The sequence below is a fragment of the Panthera pardus genome, unplaced genomic scaffold, assembly GCF_024362965.1.
Source record: "Panthera pardus isolate Hobbes unplaced genomic scaffold, ASM2436296v1 HiC_scaffold_15, whole genome shotgun sequence".
NCBI lineage: Eukaryota > Metazoa > Chordata > Mammalia > Carnivora > Felidae > Panthera > Panthera pardus.
In genome coordinates this window covers 74,608,249-74,615,964 of record NW_026526710.1, presented here as the reverse complement: position 1 = coordinate 74,615,964, position 7,716 = coordinate 74,608,249, and the positions used below count along the sequence as shown (strand labels likewise).

General features: G+C 40.6%; 1 long non-coding RNA gene across 1 annotated transcript; it reads left to right on the top strand.

Annotated features, from left to right (window-relative positions):
- The first annotated feature begins 4,294 nt into the window (after window positions 1-4,294).
- LOC109275634 (uncharacterized) lies at window positions 4,295-6,974 on the top strand. The gene is made up of 2 exons (XR_002084278.2): window positions 4,295-5,693; window positions 5,937-6,974. It is a non-coding gene; the product is annotated as an uncharacterized LOC109275634 (long non-coding RNA).
- The last annotated feature ends 742 nt before the right edge of the window (window positions 6,975-7,716 follow it).

The window sequence follows — 7,716 nt, the reverse complement described above, 5'->3', positions numbered from 1 at the left end:
CTCGCCCGGGCCACCGCCCCACCTCGGCCAGCGCCGTTCGCCGCACTGAACATGTCCTACGAGTGGAGGTTCTTCTGAAGTGAGCGCGCTAACCCAAGGCGAGCTCTTTCAGTCTCCACAGCCTGGCCGACTTTCGGGTAGTCAGCAGTGGCATAATTCCCACCGCAACTTCACAACGATCGGTTGTGTTGGCTCTCTGAGTTGCAGATCGGGGAACTGGCTCGGGAGGCAGGATTGTGGCTGTGGTTAGGGGGCCCGGACGCCTCAAAGCTGAGCGAGCGCCCACGGCGTGTGCCGGCTGCAAGGTGCGGAGATGGGGACGCGCGGCCCTGGGGGCGCGGAGGCGACGCGACCCGAGGAGTTCCGCGGCCTCTGGGCGGAGTGGGGGGCATGCTGATGTGGACGCCGCTGGCCTAACGGTTACCTCTGATCTGTAACGCTTTTGGGAAATCATTTCCACGACAGTTTAGCAAAAGTCCCTCTCCGCCCGCGCCTCCATCTTCTGGGGATCGTTTTACTTGCTAAATAACGTTTCTGTGCCTGACGCCAACATTTTGGATCCTTGTGCCCGTGTAAATAACCTGTGATTCGAACTTAATAAGATACCACCTTGACAGACTCTCAACTTTATTTATTTTTGTTTAGTTGTTTTTTTTATATATATTTTAAAGGTTTGAGTACCTTCAAAATGTCTTTCTCACATTGTGGCTTTTTTTTTTTTTTTAATATAGCCCCAATTTTTAGTACCTATCTGGATTTTCTGAAGGTTAATTTGAAAAGGTGGGATTACTTTTAAATCCTTTTTGTTTTAAGTCTTACTACAGCTGTATAGTAGGAGCATGTAAAAAACAGAAATGACACTGTAACTCTGAGATATTGGGGCATCTGTGGGAGAGCATTCGCTGAGCCCTTTATCTCACGTTTATGCCCTAAGAAGCTAATTTATAATTCAGTAAAAGGCTGAACTGAAGCCTAAAATCAGTTTTCAGCAATAAAGCAGGGAGAAGGAATTATTTTCAACACATTTAAGATTGACAAAGTATATGAGAGCCATTCTTCCACGTAATTTACTAATTCTTTACATTCTTTGCGTGTTACGTAGAAATCATTACAATCAGGAGAAAACTTTGCTAAGGACTGTTAATTAACAATCCTTGCTCCCTTTTGCTGTCAGCTTCAACTTCCCTGGAATCTTCTGCTCTATCTCATCTACTCCCACATTTCTAAAGCTCAGGGTGAAATACCTTAGGCAACCAATAATCGTCTTAGTCTGGCTGGATACAGGTCTGTATTGAGTCACCTGTCCAGATTGGGATATCGTGTGTAGTAAGGTAATACTTAACCTTGGGAGGCATTTTTCCATGTAACTCAGGCAAAAGGTCTTTACATTTTCCTTGGCAACAGGAAGCCATTTGGTAGGAACTCTCAACAATACTTGACCCATAAATTTTATATTAGAATTGAGATTTGTAAAAATAATAATGTTGACCTTTGTCCTTCTATCTTTGGCCAACATTAGAAAATTCAGTGATCCAAGCTTTTGAATATATATGACGTGTATAAAATGATTTAATATTCTGGTTATCATCATGCATCAGGTGCACAATTTGCCATTTACCCCCCAGTGCGTTGTTTCAGAGCCCTCTTTCCATACTGCAACTCACTAGACCAGGCCTCAACTTTTTTCCAACTTTTGTATGTGAAAGAGAGAACACATTCTCTGGGTAAGAAGAATGTACTGCATGCTTTTCTGGGAGCAGCCCAGATGGAAATCCCAGGATGAGATGTAAGCGTGTTTCATTGGGAAAACTACCCAGATGATTCTAATAAGACGCCCTAGGAAGGTATTCCTCCCACCAGGCCTACCTATTGAGAACTCCTGATCTAGATTCTCTGGTATTTTACATAATTCCTGGATAATCATTCAGATAGGACAGATATTGGTACTGTGGTAACGGTGGGAGTATGTTTGTATCGAAATTGTTTGAGGAATATGTACCATAAAAGACATCTTTAAGGACACAAAGTAGTGCTATTGTCTCTTGTCTCTAGATGATATTTAAGGCATATTCAATGTACTATTTAATGCACATTCACTGTGTTTATTTGCTTCTTAGCAATGAAAGAGGATATTATTGACATTACTGCCTAAACGTTTATATGTAACCAGAAAACTGGTTTCAAGTTATGATTCTACTTTGGATTAAGATACTAGCCAGTGATAGAGGATTGAGCAGAGACTTTGCAACCCTCCCTTTTGCAATCGGATTACTGTAAGAAATTTCAGTAAAAGCACAGTTAATTGAATGGTTCAGAGCACACTAATAATGATACCTACTCTATAAGAAGGATGCCCAGAGACAGCTACTTCTAGCTCAGACGAAACTAGTAATCTCATCCATACCAAGGATTTGTTCTTTCAGTGTTTGTGAGTGTTGACTTACTTGCTCCCTCTCCCACTACATCTGTTTCCTCCATTAGAACAGAAGTATCTTAACATCAGTCTTATTCAATTTTATTTTTTGCCATCTGGAACACAGTTGCTGTTAATGAATGTTTGCCGAGTAAACAAACAATAATGCACCAGGAACCAAAAGTAACTGCCAACTACTTCTGGGGTTACCTGAATCTTTCTTTGTTCATATCTAGAAGGGAAAAGAAAACATTTGTGTTCCAACATTGCCAGACTAGTACTGAGACTCATTCTACATGAATTGGCTTAGGTTACATGGCCATTACTGATTATTCAATGGAGCCACAGAAGTGGAGTCAGCTTTGTCAGAACAATGTCGGTCCCCCACCCTCCAAAAAAATCCAGGTCTGTTGGAAAGAAGCAAGGAAAACATAGATGCTAAGGAAGCAATATGTATGTCCAAAGCCATTGTTCTTACCGTCTATACCTTCGATCACTTAAATTGTCAAGGATTTAAGGTACCTCAAAAATAAATTTTTGTTTAGCTCATATTTTTGTTTAGTTATATCATACATTTAAGATTTATTAAATAATATCTTTAAAGATTACAGTTAAAAAGCTGTTAAGTTCTTGGAAACAACACAGATGAATTATTCATTGATCTATAACTTAAGGAAAAAATTGTATATTTAAAATTAAAAAGATATGTCTTGGTAAGGTTTATAAAAGCATGCTATAAGACATGTTTGACATAGAAATCATCAGTATTGATGCTATGACAGTATTCTCATTGGTAAGCTAGGAATCCATACCCAACATGGGTGTATGGCACCTTTTCTGGAAGATAAGTGTTTGGATAAATTCAGAGTCTCCCTAGAGTTGTGGCTTCATTTGTCAGGAAGATTCTTAGGAACTTAGATTTACCAGGTGGCCCAAGTTCTCCCACTTGTACATTGAAACTTTTGGAGAAGCCCTGGAATCCACCAACCTTCGTTTTTTATTTTTTGTTATGTTTATCTATTTTTGTGAGAGACAGCACGAGCGGGGGATGGCAGAGAGAGAGAGGGAGACACAGAATCCGAAGCAGGCTGCAGGCTCTGAGCTGTCAGCACAGAACCCCACAGGGGGCTCGAACTCACACACTGTGAGAGCATGACCTGAGCGGAAGTCTGATGCTTAACCGACTGAGCCACCCAGACGCCCTGAGAATCCACCAATCTTTGAAGCCTGTCTGGAAATAAACTTGATTCTAAAGTAGATTGGTTAGGAGGCACCTGGGTGGCTCGGTCGGTTAAGTGTCTGACTTTGGCTGAGGTCATGATCTTGCTCAAGCCCTGCATTGGGCTCTGTGCTGACAGCTCAGAGCCTGGAGCCTGTTTCATTCAGATTCTGTGTCTCCCTCTCTCTCTCTCTCTGCTCTTCCCCCACTCACACTCTGTCTCTCTCTCTCTGTCTCTCTTAAAAAATAATAAACATAAATTAAAGTGGATTGATTTGGAAAATCTTCAGGCTACTGGCTCATGGTAGAAATTCAGGAACCAGGAGTGCCTGGGTGGCTAAGTTGGTTGAGTGTCTGACTTGGGCTCAGGTCATGATCTTTTGGTTCCTGTGCTGACAGCTCAGAGCCTGGAACTTGCTTCAGATTCCTCATCTCTCTGCCCCTCCCCTCTCACACTCTGTCTCTCTATATATATCAAAAATAAATAAACATTTTTAAAAAAGAAAAATTCAGGAACTGGTACTTGCCTGGTTCTATGAGATGTCTGCAAATAGACTTTTTGCCCAACTGTAAAGCCTGTCTACCCAAAAAAGACAATTCTGGCGCCTTTTTTTTTTTCAATTTTTTTTTAAACATTTATTCAGTTTTGAGAAAGAGCATGTGAGCTGGGGAGGGGCAGAGAGAGAAGGAGGCACAGAATCTGAAGCAGGCTCCAGGCTCTGAGCTGTCAGGACAGAGCCCGACGTAGGGCTCAAACTCATGAATCATAAGATCATGACCTGAGGTGAAGTCAGCCACTTAACTGACTGAGCCACCCAGGCGCCCTGATAATACTGCCTTCCAGGGACCCATGGACAGTAGATTTGAAGTTTCGGAAGTTTGGCTTGCTAGATAGGAAAAAAACAACTGCCCCAGTAGTGTTCTCTGGAATGGGATTTGCTGAATTCGTATACTTCTTTAAATATGGTTACATCAAATTATTGGTGGGCTCTTTGTGAACCCAGCTTAAACCCACTGTATCTTATCTTTTTGCATTCAGAAAAGAAGCCTAATTGTTTTCAAGCATCCAGCCTTCTTCCGAAGATCCTATGTGGTTTGAGTGATACCTTTGCCAGCTGCATAGATAGATCTTGATCAGTAACCGAATCAGAGTAGCCCACACTTCTTGCCAGTTGGTTTAGAAATCCTGACCTATTGCGATATGTCGAAAGGACACCCAAGCCAATAAACTCTGTCAAATTGGCACATGAAGGGGCTCCTACTCTGCAAATCCAGCAGAATTTGAGTATCACAAAGAATAACGTACCAGTGAATCAAAAAAGAATCCAAGTCCATAGAGATTCTCAGAGGAAAAACGGTGGACGAAGGTCCAGGGAAAGCTCTTCTCTACAGAAGCATGCCAGCCAAAAAATTTAGAAGGAAAGTGTGAGGAAACTCTCATTTTGCAACCACCATGTGTAATAGTCGATTCACCACTGGGTGCAAAGTTGCTGGCAAAAGGAACATTCACGTGCTCTCAAAATAATGCCTCAGTTAAAAGGGGGAAAGGTACTTATTTGTGGATAAATCTGATGGACGCCACCTTAACATGTCACAATGAGCATTACCAGTAGTGGGACGATCTAATATTCCTCCTCATGTCATGGACATCATTGGAAGAACATACTATTTGTGGTATTCTTGCCAAAATGTTTACACTGAATCTAATCATGACAAAATAAGGCAAATCTGGATTATGGCATACCGTATAAGACAACTTAAAATCTTCAAAAATATTAAAAAATATATCAATGTCATGAAAGCAAATACAGAAAGAAAGCAAATTGTTCTAAAGAAAACTAAGGAGGCAAATGCAGTGAATGATCTGTGATTGGATCCTGGGCTTTAAAAAAAAAAAGACTCTAAAAAGACATATTGGGGATAATTCGGTAAGTTTGAATAGGGACTTCTAATTAGACATGGTTGCTTTATCAATGCTAACTTTCTTGGGTGACATAGTGACCTTGTGGTTTTATAGAAAATTGCCCTTGTTTTCGGCTGATATTTGCTCAAGCACTGAAGGTTTATTTTTTTTTTTAATTTTTTTTTTAACATTTTATTTATTTTTGAGACAGAGAGAGACAGAGCATGAACAGGGGAGGGGCAGAGAGAGAGGGAGACACAGAATCGGAAGCAGGCTCCAGGCTCTGAGCCATCAGGCCAGAGCCCGACGCGGGGCTTGAACCCACAGACCGTGAGATTGTGACCTGAGCTGAAGTCGGTCACTCAACCAACTGAGCCACCCAGGCGCCCCAAGCACTGAAGGTTTAAATGTTATGATATCTACAACTTATTTTTTATTTAAAAATTAGAAACAAAGCAAATGTGGCAAAGCAGTGACAACAGCCAAATCTAGGTGAAGGGTATATGGGTGAATATTGAACTTCACCTTTCTGCAGGCGTGATTTTCTTTTCAAAATAAAGTGGGAAACATGGAGATTACAAATCCTCATCCACAGGACGAGTGAAAGGTAAAAGACAATATATTACATTTATGAGTGCAGTTTAACACAAAACTTTCATTAATTGATTTTATAAATGGGAAAAAATGCTGACCAGAGTCATCTTTAAAACTGTATATAAAATAGAATAATAAGACTTGTGCAAGAAACATAGAAGCCTAGTGGAGAACTGGTTTTCTGCAGTTGTTACCTCAATATACTGGCCTTCCAAAAAATTAAAGAGTGAAGCTGGTTAGGATCAACCTGTAATGGCTTGCAGAGTCAGAAGGTGTCCCAAGAGTCAGTTTGTCAATGTGTTCTGAAGGAAACCTGGGGCCCAGCCAAAGGCAAGCAAGGTCATCCTCAGACAGAAACATTTCTAAAGAAGGGTACAAAGTAATCCTCTGGAACCAAACTACAAAAGGCACGGTGAAGTACCAGGAGGATGGTGTTCCATGCAGAGCATAAGGAAATTACCTTAATTTTGTATTATCTGCTTTCTATCAAAAGCGATTTAAGGAGATTGCTTGTAATCTAAATAGGGAAAATGGAGAGTCAATGCGTTTGTCAAGGTTAATGCAGGACTTCTCAATGTAAACGGTCATCGCATCTGGTGGATGCTTTTCCGTACCCAGAATGACAGACTAGTGCTTTGGGCTTTTCCCTCACGCTCATGAAAAGTCTCTAAGACCATGCAGTTTTCACCCTGGATTCTGATGCAGAACCCAACAACCTTTTGATTAGCGATTCAGTTTCCCATTGACTTAATGCTGGGAAAGAAGAAATCCTAGAGAATGGAAATATATAATCTACTCTCAAAGAAAGGGATATTCCACATTGAAATAAATACATTAACATTCGGCTTACTCGTCCCTTTTACGTTTCTTTAGAGGTGTCACTCCCCCTGAATCTTGTCAATTCTGTGTAAATGCGATCACTTTCTTAGATCGTGGCTTATATGTGGTACCTTGAATGGTCTGCTGTTCTTGTTTGGTATAATTTTAATTTATACAGTGTCACTCCCCCTGAATCTTGTCAATTCTGCGTAAATGCGATCACTTTCTTAGATCGTGGCTTATATGTGGTACCTTGAATGGTCTGCTGTTCTTGTTTGGTATAATTTTAATTTATACATATTTAGATCCAAATACTACCATTTAAAGAGTACTATTTTGTTCTTGGAAAAAAATTATTTGGAAGAATTTTTAAAAACTATAAAACTTTAAATATTACTTAGCAACTTTAGAGGACTGGTTACAAATGTTTATGTAGAGAGGGAAATACTAAAGACTTACTTAAACCCTGTAAACTGATGCTAAGATTTAATTAATTTAAAAATATGTTTAAGTCATACATCTAACATATATATAAATAAGTGGTGAATTTTTTTTAGTTCATTAAAAAACTACTCTCTCAAAATGAACAAACTTAAAAAAATGGGAGGGCACTGGGGTGGCTCAGTCGGTTAAGCGTCTGACTGTTGATTTTGGCTCAGGTCATGATCTCACAGTCTGAGAGGTGGAGCCCCACATGTGGGGCTCCGCACTGACGGTGTAGAGCCTGCTTGGAATTCTCTCTCCCTCTGCCTCTCCCCCATGAGCACG